The sequence below is a fragment of the Ovis aries genome, chromosome 22 (genome assembly GCF_016772045.2).
Source record: "Ovis aries strain OAR_USU_Benz2616 breed Rambouillet chromosome 22, ARS-UI_Ramb_v3.0, whole genome shotgun sequence".
Taxonomy (NCBI): domain Eukaryota; kingdom Metazoa; phylum Chordata; class Mammalia; order Artiodactyla; family Bovidae; genus Ovis; species Ovis aries.
Window position 1 is genome coordinate 8795642 of NC_056075.1, and position 14135 is coordinate 8809776.

Consider the following 14135-nt stretch of genomic DNA (forward strand, 5'->3'; position numbering starts at 1 on the left):
TCTGGAGCATAAGGCCTCACACACCTCAAAGCGAGATACGAGAGGAAGGCAATGAATATTAACAAGAGTAGTCATAAGAACAGCACTTATATTGTGATTACCTTCTGCCAGGAACTAAGCACCTGACAAAGGTTTACACAGTCCTCAACCTCTGAGGCACCTGCTGTTATGAGACCCAACAGTGAGGGATAGGGAAACTGAGGCATGGAAGGCTTCCATAACTTGCCTAAGGTTCCATAGCTCCTAGATAGTAAGGCCAAGACCTAAACCCAGAAACAGTGCTCTTAACCTCTATATTAAATAAATGACAGAGAGCTGTTAGTTACCTAGGCAATACTAGTCACTTACCACTGATTTCAAAGAATGATTTTTAAGACACTTAAATTTAGGCACAAAATCTACTGTCATGAGGTTCAATACCAGGCTCCCAAAACCCTAGACAGAAATGCTAATTACACTTCGTTTCTCAGGCCCCTTCACTACCCTGTAATCTAATTCTACTCAAGTCAAGTCAAAACTCTTACAGACTGGACAGCTACATGCAAGAGAATGAAATTAGAACATACACTAATGTTATATACAAAAATAACCTCAAAATGAACTTAAGACCTAAATGTAAATAAAACTCCTAGAGGGGAACACAGGCAGAACACTCTTTGACGTAATTCACAGCAATATTCGTTTTTGGATCTGTCTCCTAGAATAATAGAAATAAAAACAGAAATAAACAACTGGAATCTAATTAAACTTATAAGCTTTTGCACAGCAAAGGAAACCATAAACAAAATGAAAAGACAACCTACAAGCTAGGAGAAAAATATTTGCAAACGTTACCAACAAGGGCTTAATTTCCAAAATATACAAACAGCTCATATAGCATAATAGCAACAAAAAAAAAAATCCCTATCAAAAAACAGGCAGAAAACCTAAATAGACATTTCTTCAAAGAAGACATATAGATGGCCAACAGGCATGTGAAAAGATGTTCAACATTGCTAACTATTAAAGAAATGAAAATCAAAACTACAATAAGGTATCACCTGACACCAGTCTGAATGGTCATCATTAAAAAGTCTACAAATTACAGATGCTGGAGAGGGTGCAGAAAAAAAGGAATCCTCCTACACTGCTGGTGGGAATGTAAATTGATAGTGACTACGGACAACAACAGTATGGAGATTCCGTAAGAAAGTAAAAACAGTTATTATATGATCCTGCAATCCTAATCCTGAGCAAATATCTGGCATATCCTGGGCATATATACATCATATATATCTAATTTGAAAAGATATATGCACTCCAATGTTCATCATAGCACTATTTACAACAGCCAAGATACGGAAGCAAACTAAATGTTCACTGAGAGGTAAATGGATAAAGAAGATGTGGTGTATACATACATACACCATAGATATATAATCAGCCATAGAAAAGAAGGAAATAATGCCATTTGCAGCAACGTGAACGGACATAGGGGCTTATCCAGTGGCTCGGCCGTAAAGAATCCGCCTGCAATGCAGGAGACACGAGTTCGATCCCTGGGTTGGGAAGATCCCCTGAAGGAGGGCATGGGAACCCACTCCAGCATTCTTGCCTGGAGAATCCCATGGACAGAGGAGCCTGCCAGGCTATAGTCCACAGGGGTTGCAAAGAGTCGGACACGATGAAGCAACTGAGCACACACAGATGGACCTAGACGTGCTGAGAGGTAAGTCAGATATTTGTCTTCCATGAGGTAAGACAAACATCATGTAACATCAATTATATGTGGAGTCTGAAAAAATGACACAAAAGAACTTACTTACAAAACAGAAATAGACTCACAGAGGTAGGTACAAACTCATGGTTACCAGAGGGGGTAGCAGGAGGGGGACGGGTGGGGAAGTAGATGACCAATTAGGAGTTTGGGATTAACATACACACGTTGCTATTTATAAAGTAAGTAAACAAGGACGTTCTGTACAGCACAGGGACCGATATATAGAACAACAACATACAATGGAGAAGAATCTGAAAAAGAATATATGTATGTGTATAATTGAATCTCTTTGCTGTACACTTGAAACTAACACAACATTGTAAATTAACTATACTTAAATTTAAAAGATGCTTGCTCTTTGGAAGGAAAGTTATGACCAACCTACACAGCATATTAAAAAGCAGAGACATTACTTTGCCAACAAAGGTCCGCCTAGTCAAGGCTATGGTTTTTCCAGTAGTCATGTATGGATGTAAAAGTTGGACTATAAAGAAAGCTGAGTGCAAAAGAATTGATGCTTTTGAACTGTGGTGTTGGAGAAGACTCTTGAGAGTCCCTCGGACTGCAAGGAGATCCAACCAGTCCATCCTAAAGGAGATCAGTCCTGGGTGTTCATTGGAAGGACTGATGTTGAAGCTGAAACTCCAGTACTTTAGCCACCTGATGCGAAGAGCTGACTCATTTGAAAAGACCCTGATGCTGGGAAAGATTGAGGGCAGGAGGAGAAGGGGACGACAGAGGATGAGATGGTTGGATGGCATCACCGACTCAATGGACATGGGTTTGGGTAGACTCTGGGAGTTGGTGATGGACAGGGAGGCCTGGTATGCTGCAGTTCATGGGGTTGCAAAGAGTCGGACATGACTGAGCAACTAAACTGAACTGAACTGAACTTTTAAAATTGAATAAAAAACCACTCCTCACCGAGCAGCATTTCTCCCTACTCCTTACTCCCCTGGCACCATACCACTCAACCTTGATTATAAGCCATCTGTCACACAGAGTTCCCTAATTGTTTTGTTTTTTTTTTTTTAAGATTTTTGCTATGGACCATTTGTAAAGTCTTTACTGAATTTGTTACAACACTGCTTCTGTTTTATGTTTTGGTTTTTTAGCCACAAGGCATGTAAGATCTTAGCTCCCAGACCACGGATCAAATCCCCACCTCTGCACAGGAAGGCAAAGCCCCAAGCACTGGACCAACAGGGAAGCCCCTCACTGTGTCTTATGAATGGGTCTTTTCTTCCCCAGTCGGTGAAACCCCACACAAGTAGGTAGAAACATGGGCTTACATGAGTAGACTTGGAGAGCATTACAAGTAGGCTTGCAGTAGGCTTGTTCACTTTGCTTTTCTGACACTTCTTTATTATCAGTCCCTAAGAAGTAGAAGTATAAAGTCTGTGCTATTTAAAGCCAGCACTAGGGGAGGTATTGGGCTTCCCTGGTGGCTCAGCTGGTAAAGAATCCACCTGCAATGCGAGAGACCTGGGTTGGGTCCCTGGGTTGGGAAGATCCCCTGGAGAAGGAAAAGGCTATCCACTCTAGTATTCTGGCCTGGAGAATTCCATGGACTGTAAGTACAGTCTATGGGTCACAAAGAGTCAGACATGACGGAGCGACTTTCACTCACAGGAGATATTTGACACCAACATTCACTAACCAGCAAATGTTTCAAAGTTGTACTCCCTGCCTCTCCTACATTATCTCATTTAAAGCCCTCAGCAGCTCAGCAGCCTTGGGGAGGAGGCTGCTGGCATCCAGCCTGAGGAAGGAGAAACCTGGGGCCACCAAAGGAGAGAACTTGCCCAGTGTCACTGAAGGCAAGTGAATGGAGAATGGAGATTGAAGCCAGATCTGTCCCCCAAGCCCATACCCTCTGCCTTCCTCTAAAGTCCAGACTAAGAAGTCCAGGTTCAAATTCTCCTCAAAACAATACATTACTTTTGTTTGTTTTTTTTTAAAAAAAAACAATACATTACTTTTGTTTTAAAACAAAATCTTATGATAGAGAAAATTTAAGCTCAACTGAATGTCATTAGAAAAAGACGGGACCACTATGTTCATGGACAGCATTACAGCTAAGAAGGAAGAGGTGTCAGTTCTCCCCTGTGTTAGACTATACATTCAATGCAACGTCACTGCATTTCTAAGACGTTGTTAAGAATTCGATAAGCAATCCAAAATGTATATGGAAGAGGAAAGGTCCACAAATAAACAAGCTCCGACATATAAGACACTGCAGAGCGATAATAACAAAAATAATCTGGCACAGAAACAGACAGGTGACTGGGACAGAATAGAGAACTTAAACCCTGTGAAGAATCTCAAAATCTGAAAATGCAAACGAACCTCTTTGTGGCAGAAAGCAAACCAGTGGTTGCCTCCTGAGTCTGGAGACAAAAGTGAGATGAAAGGCAAATGAGAAGTTTTAGTGTGAGGGAAATGGTCTGGATCTTGACTGTGGTGGTTTCAGAGGTACACATCCTGTCAAAATTCATCAAACTGGGGGTTTCCCTAGAGCCTCAGAAGGTAAAGAATCTGCCGGCAGTGCAGGAGACCCAGGTTCGATCCCGGAGTCAGGAAGATCCCCTAGAGAAGGGAATGGCTACCCACTCCAGTATTCCTGCCTGGAGAATTCCATGGACAGAGGAGCCTGGCGGATTACGGTCCACCAGGTCACAAAGAGTTGGACACCTCTGAGCACCACTTTCACTTTCTGGTGGTCCAGTGGTTAAGACTCCATGCTCCCACGGCAGAGGGTGCAGGCTCCACCCCTTGTTGAGGAAGTTCCACATAGCATGCGATGTGGCCAAGGCCAAAAAGAAAAAATCATTAGACTGTACACTTTAAATGTACAAGTGAAGTTTACCATACATAGATTATAACTCAATAAAGTAGAAAAAAACAGACATAAGGGAATCTGATGAATGACAGAGGCAGCTCCACATTTATCCCTAAAATACCAGGGATATAGTTTAATGATTTGGGGGAAACTGGCTCACAAAATGGAGACAGCGATGGCACCCCACTCCAGTACTCTTGCCTGGAAAATCCCATGGATGGAGGAGCCTGGTGGGCTGCCGTCTATGGGGTCACAGAGTCAGACACAACTGAAGTGACTTAGCAGTAGCAGGCTCACAAAATGCAAAGAAAAAAAATAACACCGGATTCCTTCCTTATACCATGTATTAAGACAAACCTCAGACAGTGTGAAGGTAAAAGTAGGAAGCTGATAAAAGAAACTATAGAATATATTTGTAACTTGGGGTAAGGAAGAACATCTTAAGACTCTCACTGTGAAAAAGGCAAAAAGTAATGGCATTGGGCTGTATCAAAATTTTTAATTTCTGAAATTACCACTGAAATTTTCAAGAAGCAACAGTTAGAACTAGACATGGAACAATAGACTGGTTCCAAATTGGGAAAGGAGTACGTCAAGGCTGTATGTTGTCACCCTCCTTATTTAACTTCTATGCGGAGCACATCATGCAAAATGCCGACTGGATGAAGCACAAGCTAGGATCAAGATTGGAGGGAGAAATATCAATAACATCAGATATGCAGATGACACAACCCTTATAGCAGAAAGCAAAGAGGAACTAAAGAGCCTCTTGATGAAAGTAAAAAAGGAGAGTGAAAAAGCTGGCTTAAAACTCAACATTCAAAAAACTAAGATCATGGCATCCAGTTCCATCACTTCATGGAAAATAGATGGGGAAACAATGGAAACAGTGACAGACTTTATTTTCTTGGGCTCCAAAATCACTGCAAATGGTGACTGCAGCCATGAAATTAAAAGACACTAGCGCCTTGGAAGAAAGGCTATGACAAACCTAGACAGTATATTAAAAAGCAAAGACATTTCTGACAAATTCTGTCCAGTCAAAGCTATGGTTTTTCCAGTAGTCATGTATGGATGTAAGAGTTGAACTACCCAGAAAGCTGAGTGTTGAATAATTGATGCTTTTGAACCGTGGTATTGAAGAAAACTCTTCAGAGTCCCTTGGACTACAAGGAGATCAAACCAGTCAATCCTAAAGGAAATCAGTCCTAAATATTCATTGGAAGAACTGATGCCAAAGCTGAAACTCCAATACTTTGGCCACCTGATGTGAAGAACTGACTCACTGGAAAAGACCCTGATGCTGGGAAAGATTGAAGGCAAGAGGAGAAGGGGAAAACTGAGGATGAGATGGTTGGATGGTATCACCGACTCGACAGACATGAGTTTGAGCAAGCTCTGAGAGTTGCTGATAGACAGAGAAGCCTGACATGCTTGGGGTGCCTGACGTGCTCCAGTCCATGGGCTGGCAAAGAGTCGGACACAACTGAGCGAGTGAACGGAACAGACCACTGATAATTCACATCCAAAATATGTAAGACATCTGCAAATCAACACATTAGAAAAACAGACTACAGTCAAAGAAATTGTAATAACTAATAAAGACATTAAAAGGTGCTTACATTCACTGAGAAATTACCTAAATTCACATTACAACAATAAGGAGCCAGTTTATAGCCATCAAGTACTGAAAAAATTAGAAAGACGGTAGAGGGGATGTGGTGAATCCACCACTAGAGAGGATGTGGTGAATCAGGAATTCTTCACGCACTGCGGTGAGAGTGTCAGCCAATCCAGCCACACTGGAGACTAACTTGGTAAAAATAGGGGTTTGTTCTCTTTAACCCAGCCTTCCCACTCCTGGGTACATACACTTAGAGCAGTGGTCCTCAAACTTTCCTAGGTACCAGTCTCCAAGCTTGTTTGTTGTTCAGTCACTAAGTCAAGCCTGACGCTTTGAGACCCTTTCAGACTCTTTGAGACTGCAGCACGCCCACGACTTGCTCTAAAACACAAACTGATGGTGTCTGTCCCCAGGGTTTCTGATTCAAGAGGTCTAGGTGAGATCCTGATTATATCTTCCCAGGTGAGGCTGATGCTGCTGGGTGTGGACCACTGTAAGAACCACTACCCTAGATAGTCTCACAGGTATCATCGAGAGATGCTCCAGGATATTCCTTCATCACAGCTTTGCTCATGGTAGCAAGAATGGAGGGGAGCTAAGCGTACATAATTAGAAAAAATGGTGAGATTAGTGGGTATGTAGCAGGCCAGCCATACCAAGTAGCAACAACAGCCAGGCACTGGATAAACCTATGCTAACCACAGGGAGCAAATAAATTGCTAAATGAAATTCTTTCAACTTTTATGAATGTCTGAAAATTTCCTTAATAAAAGTTTTAATATTGGATGGGAAAGCAACTGAATGAAACTGTAGTAGCACAGCACTATTTACCTAAACTAAAAACATGCACACAACACCTTTAACAAGGGTACAGACATACCCGAGAACACCAACGAGAGAGAGGAAGTTCCTCTGACAAAGAGGGAATGAGACTGGGAAAGAAGGAAAAATATAAAACAAGAAAGGGGCTTTGTTCAGGGAGATCTGGTGCCCCAAATCGAGGAATGTTAACTCAACCCCAGCACCAGAAAGTCTAAAAGGTGAAAACCACATTTACCTTTAATGTTTGCTTCAGCGAAAGCCCCCAGCAGCTTTGCGGGTTAAGCGGGACAGATCAGCTTGCCATGGAAAGAGAGAAGGGGAATCTTTCTGAAATACATGATTAGGGTGATTTCAGATCCCCCAAATTCAGCCTGCTACTGAGCCCTGGGCTTTACCTGTGTGACATATTGGTTTTAAAAAGAAGTGGGGATGCTCAGCTTTTGGCAAAAGATACAAGTGTCTACATCCGTGTCTGTGCCTCTTGTCACTATGTCTGCGCATGTGTGGGTCTGTGAATTTGTCTGAGGCAATGTGTGTGTGGTGTGCTCACTGGCGGAGGGAAGAATACTAGAGAGGGCAGCAGAGCACTCCAGCACAGACTGAGAGACACACACTGATCAGACACTTGATTCTGCTTTACTGAAACCAAAAGTCACAGTTACAAAACCAAGCCATCTCCCCGACCCCACTCACTGTTCTTTTCCCCTTTCTTCACCCGTGCCTCCCCCACATCCAGTGCTGCTTCCCAACTCCCCTGTTTAAATGGGCTGATACGAAATATGGTCCTCTGGCAATCAAGCTTATTAAAGTGACATACTTTACAGTCAAAATTCTTGGGATGTGTTTCAGTTCAGTTGCTCAGTTGCGTCCGACTCTTTGCAACCCTATGGACTGCAGCCAGACTTCCCTGTCCATCACCAACTCCGGGGATAGGATGTGGTAGGAGAGGATAAGTGACCATAGATATTCCCTACCAAGAGCCTTAACAGAAAGTCCAAAATCTTTAAGACTGGGCATACTTTAACAGTCCTTCCAGAAGAGGTTGCTGTGGCTACAGAGGTCATCCAAAAAAGGCAAAGAAAGAGCCAACTATATTCTGTTACGTCCCCTTCCCCCACATCCCCCACCAACTCCACCATTCCCCATTTTTCCAAGGACCATTGAACAATTTATCATATGAAGTGGTGGGAAAGTGTATGGGACAATTAAAAAATAAAGGTCATTGTTAATAGAATTTATGTGAGAAAATGCAGCAGTTTTAGGTCAGAAAATGAAGCAGCTTTAAGTCAGCAAGTCCATGCCAGGAAAGTATGTCTTTAGGGGAAGAAGAAACAGCTTAACAACTGGAGGAAGGAACAGAATAGCAAAGGTAAAACACAGAAAGAACTGGACAAACACTCGAGCTGCCCTCAAAGACAGGGCCAATTACCCCCGAGCAAATAAGTGAGAACTTTTATTTTCCAAACACTGTTTTGTCTTTTCTATGGCAGCACTTTTCACTGATAACGTCATAATAAATGCTTAGGAACTCTACAGTTGTCCTGAAACGTTTTGTACAAAATAAATTTTTGTAAATAAAGTGTTTTGATACGCAATTAGACCATTTTCTAGGTTAAAAAAAAAAAGTATAACAGTTATATGTAGGAGTCTTCAAGATTTTCATGAGATAAGTTAGCAAAACACACCTGCCTGTTTTTTCAGCTGACCTGCAGGATATGTCACAATTTGCAAATTAAGGGGCCTCATCTGGAAAAAGTAAAAGGGTTGAGGCTTCAAGCTAAAATTGAATGTCTAAGGTTAACATAGGCAATTCTGACATTTGAAAACATACAAAGTTCTTTAAGGGTCAAAACTTACCAACAAGCTTTTATTATGAAAAATTCTTTAAATTTCAGTCAAATAAACATTTATTGAGTTAGGCACTGTGCAAGATGCTAGAGATCCTCCAATGATTAAGACACTGTTTTAATAATTGTGTCCTTTTAATGTCAATGTATCAATTCCTTTAATTAATTTTTTCATGCTTTCTGCTATTTGAAATAGCGCACTACAGCAATGCAGAGTTGCAGGGATAGACCCTACTATTTAACTAAAAATGTAAATTTCTAATCGCTGAAGCAGAAACAGAAGGAACAGACTATTTCTCTGCTTTACATATTGCTATCTTTTTCTGCACATTAACTAATAAACTGTGCGTGGTGGCAGGTGCCACTTCCTGCTATTCAGAGGGTCACAGAACTGGAGAGGTTCGAAAACATGCTACACACTTTAAGAGAGGCGGGGAAGGAACCCAAAAGACCAAGGCCTCCTGTCATACACAAAAAGCAAGATAAGGAAAGTCAGTTGCTACCGGCAGAAGTCTCCTGGAGATTCCCCAGAAGCTGGCGCTTCTGACAGCAGGCACAAGCAGCTGCCGCTGGCTTGCTTGGCCAAGGTATGGCTTCAGGGCTGGAAAGTTGCCACCTGCTGAATCACTAAACATCCCTGGGCTTCCCTTGGAGCACTGACCAGACGGGGACCCATCCCCCGCCCGGCTTCTCCCGTGAACACCTTACTCCCTGGACCAATGAAACGCCCAGCCCTCTCCCTTTCCGCACCAGCCAAAACAGCCAACCAACCTCGCTCCGTCTGGGCAGCCCCAGGCAACTCCCACCGCTGCTACGTCACTAGTCCCACTCCTCTCTTTCTGCCCGCTCGGTCCCCAGCTCCCCGAATGTTCAACCCCCGGTGCCAGGAAGCGTGGGGAGTTCACAGCACACCATGATTGGCACCCGCCACTTCCACACCCAGGGAGCCAACCCCAAAACACCCCCAAGTCTGCACGGAAAATAACCCTCAAGCAAAATAACCTGTCCAAACAGCTCCGAAGGCCCGGGAAGGTAAATGTCAACGGAGCTAGAATAGTAAGCAGGCCCGATAACACAGAAAATAAACTTCCTCTTCAGAAAAGCAGTCGTCACTCTTCGTGTCGTAAGAGTGTACCGCTGAAGTCGCTACTGTCTGAAGGTGAAATGAAACATCTGAGAAGCTCCTGGAAGGATTCTCTTCACTCCCTCTGGCCCTGGCAAGCCTCATCCCGAATTTTACTCGAAGCTCCGGAGACGGAAACAAGCTTTAACAAGAAGCTTCCAGTGTGCCTCCGTTAGCGGACCAGGACACCGTACCAGACCCACCAGAGGAAGCAGAAAGCCCGAGCCTGGGCTAAGAAGGTGGGAGAAACAGCCCTGCTGTCGCTGCCCTGCCCTTGACAAGTCGCCTCGGAATCGCGGAGACCCTTCAAGGGAAAAGCCGCGTCCTGGAAAGAATGTCCAGCTCCAGGCTGGCTGACGGCTCCTCCAAGGCCTTACCCCTAAGCACCCTCAAGCGTGGGGGCAGCCCCGCCGGGTGTCAGAGCCGCCCCCAAACCTGGAGGCTGTTAAGCGGTCTGTGGAGGGAGACTCGCTGCTCAGCGAAAGGGGTCCCACCTGTTATGTTATCCACGGACATCGAGCGGGGGAGGGGGGTGGCTCGGAGGTACCCCGAAACTCAGAGTGCCTGGCCAGCTGCGATCGGACCCAGAGGTACCAACTGTCACGCCGCCACCAGATGGGGGTAGGGCCGTGATTTGGGGTCGGATCTGCGGGTCTCCCGACCCCCGCCCGCCACTGTCCGAAGGTTCTTCGGCCCCGCCACAGTCCGCTCGCCCCAAACCGACACTAGGCAGCCTTGCAGTCCGCACTCAGGACCGCTGAAATAGGTGCCCGCTGACGCCCCCGCCTTTCTCCCCGCCCCAACTAGGTCCGGGAGCCCCGCAGGCGGCCCGCCCCCTCGTGGCCCCGAGAACAGCTGCGGGACCGCCCCCCGCCCCCCGAGCGGCGGCGCGGGGGGAGTGCCAGCCAGGTACTCGCCAGGCGCTGAGCCGGCTGCGCTCACGCCCCCTCGCCCCAGGGTTGCCGGCACACCTTTCCTGGCGTCAAGCCAGACCCCGGAGGTGGGTGTCCGATCTGCTCCCCAGCGATCGGCTCTCTCCCGCCGCCCGACTCACTTGCACCGGAGTCGCGGCAGCCGCCGGAATTCCGCTCGCCGAGCCCCCAGCCGCGGAATGAAATCCGGGGCAGGGCAGCGTTGGGGCTCCGTACCCGGATTGCGCTCTCTGTCCGGCTCGTCGGGCGCTAGGAGAGAGCAGCCTTCCCTGGCCGGCCCTTCCCGCTCCCGTGCTGCCCCTCGCTGCCGCCGCCGCTGCCCCGGCCACTGCCTAGCTGGTGCGAACGCTTCCGACTAGCCACCGCGAGCCTCCCGGGCTGCCGAGCATGCCCAGTCCGCTGCCCGAGCCGGCCCAGCTGCCCGCGCTACGCAAATCCGCTCCTCCGGGTGTTCGCGGCAGCTGGGAGGGCGGGGCAGGCGGGCGGGGTCTGCAGGGAGCTCGTCCCCGGACCCAGCAGGACTCCGGCCAGACTGCGCACCTAGGGGCAAGCGAGGCTTGGCACCCTGTTATTTCATTTTCAAGTAGCTGAAAACTCGGGAGGCGGGCGTTTTCTCCTCCGAGGAGAGAGGCCTTGCTTGCACATTTTTCGGGGGCCGTTTAGTGAGGCCGGACGAAAGCCAGCTTTTACGCGTGGGGACAGTATTCCACTTGGAGCAAAACCAGAATTGAAGAGCTGTAGCCGGTCAGAGCAGAGAACGCAAATTCGGCCTCCTGGAGACCCGGTTCGCAGGCACGAGTTTGCTGGCTGCCAGAGGATTCTCTTTCCCACCGAGCCTAGGAGTACAGCACTTGGAATTAACTCGTGATTGATCATAAAGACAAACAAACAAACAAAATTTAAATGGCGGACCTCACACTCTAAGGTTCATCCTCAAACCTCTATTCACAGACTCCCCAAAAACAGGGAGCGAAGGCGAGCAAGGCCTGGAGTACCTTCAATTGGAGGGGGGAGACTCGGGCCCGCCCCTTCCCGGCCCCACCTCCTGCCGACCCGACGGAGCTGCGGGAAAAAGCTGGAGAGCCGGCGCACGCGGGCCGGAGCACTGCGCATGCCCAGTGGCCCGACCTGGTGCAGGTCGCTCGAAGGAAGGTTTTTTCCGGCTGCCAGAGGTGGACTCCTGCGCCCGGGGAGCGGACGCCCGGGCGAGCTCTCGGCTTTCTGCAGTGGGATGTTCCCTTCTGTCTGTACCGCTCGGTACCCGGGTGGCGGAGAGGCAGCCTAGGGCTGCGCGACCCGCGGGGTCCGGGACTCGGCGAGCGGGGGAGGGGGCGTGCGGCGGTATCGCCGTGACACGTGACTGTCCGCGGCGCTCCGGGCAGCCATCTTCCGCTGGGCCCTCGGTCGGTGGGCAGTCGGGACGGGCCGGAGAGTTGGCAGGATGGGAGCAGAGAGCTCGGCTCCCCGCCACGCCCTCACGCCGGGCTCCAGCTTCTGCTCCGCACCTGCCTCCGCCCCGCCCGAGGGCGCTGGATTCCGGGCTCTGGCCCTAGGTTTCTGAGAGGACAGACTCCCGCGAGGGCTAAAAACAAACGGCTGTGAAATCGAGAGGGCAGGACTCCGGGGGTGGATGGCCTGTGCTTTTTCCCAGAGGCGCAAGTTGGAGAAAGGGGCCCCCTTCTGTAAGGCAGTGACGCCGTTGCTCCAGCTGCTTCCCTCTTCTGATCTGTTCCCTGCGGAGACGTAGTGGGTCGCTGGGAACGTCTGGACAGAGGCCATCGCTGTCCCTGAGATGTAATATCCCCGAGCCCCTGCCGGTGCACAGCTGGAATAGCGAACCTTTATTGATGTCCTGCCACGAACCACTTGGGGTCCCTGTGGCCTTAGGACCAGATGAGTCGCCATCACCCGAGAATTTGTTAGAAATGCGAAATGCTAGACCTCCAGCGTTTTGAATCAGAAACACTACTGGGGGAGAGGAGGTATCCTGCCACCTCAGTTAAGTCCTCCAGCTGGTTCTGGTGAACATTATACTGCTTTATTTCAACTAAATTTTAGGGCTCCTCACTTTATAAACGAGGCATTGAAATTTTGCCCCAGAAGAGGGTGAACTGGGCAGAGAGTGTGACCCAGTGCCGGCGTTTAATCGCACCCTTCACTGTGGATGCTTCACTGTTACGTCACTATACTGCTCTTTCAGGGAGATTTTTAAAAGTACATTTGTCACATAGGGGTTTAAAATAAAAACTGCAATTCAGTTCAGCAACATCTTTTGAGTGTACAGAGGGCAAAGCTCTTTGAGTCATAGTAGCCCTATTGAATATTTTCATCAGTTTGCACCAAAGAAGTGCAAGAAAGGCTTGCTTTCTTGTGATGTAAATTTTTCAAACTGAGGAAGTGCCAGAAGACTGCTGGCTGACTTATCTGAAGTGCTGTTTATGCAGAATGGCCAGACTTAGGACTTCTAGAAAATGCCATTCAAGGAAGCAGATGGTGTTGACATGTGTCAAGGAGTCTTTCAGTTCAGTTCAGTTGCTCAGTCGTGTCCGACTCTGCGACCCCATGGACGGCAGCACACCAGGCTTCCCTGTCCATCACCAACTCTGGAAGCTTATTCAAACTCAGGTCCATTTAGCTGATGATGCCATCCAACCATCTCATGCTCTGCTGTCCCTTTCCCCTCCTGCCTTCAATCTTTCCCAGCATCAGAGTCTTTTCCAGTGAGTCAGTTCTTCCCATCAGGTGGCCAAAGTATTGGAGTTTCAGCTTCAACATCAGTCCTTCCAACAAATATTCAGGACTAATTTCCTTTAGGATGGACTAGTTGGATCTCCTTGCTGTCCGAGAGACTCTCAAGAGTCTTATCCAACACCACAATTAAACGCATCGATTCTTCAGCGCTCAGCTTTCTTTATAGTCAAACTCTCACATCCATACATGACTACTGGTAAAACAATGGCTTTGATTAGATGGACCTTTGTTGACAAAGTAATGTCTCTGCTTTTTAATATACTGTCTAGGTCGGTCATAACCTTTCTTCCAAGGAGCAAGCGTCTTTTAATTTCCTAGCTGCAATCACCATCTGCAGTGATTTTGGAGCCCAAAAAACTCTGTCACTGTTTCCATTGTTTCCCCATCTATTTGCCCTGAAGTGATGGGACTGGATGCCATGATCTTAGTTTTCTG

At 47.3% G+C, this 14135-nt stretch overlaps 1 protein-coding gene across 30 annotated transcripts in view; it reads right to left on the reverse strand.

The window, feature by feature from the left end:
* Positions 1-12266, reverse strand: part of SGMS1 (sphingomyelin synthase 1) — a 335256-nt gene extending 322990 nt beyond the window's left edge. For 10 of the 30 annotated variants that reach the window (XM_060404922.1, XM_042238550.1, XM_042238549.1 and 7 more), the window contains exon 1: positions 11072-11329. The gene's annotated coding sequence lies outside the window, so the exon portion shown is untranslated. Of the gene's footprint in view, positions 9863-10511; positions 10755-10988; positions 11330-12077 lie in introns of those variants that run through there. The other 20 variants (XM_060404905.1, XM_060404887.1, XM_060404913.1 and 17 more) reach the window with 6 other exon arrangements.
* Between the last annotated feature and the right edge of the window lie 1869 nt (positions 12267-14135).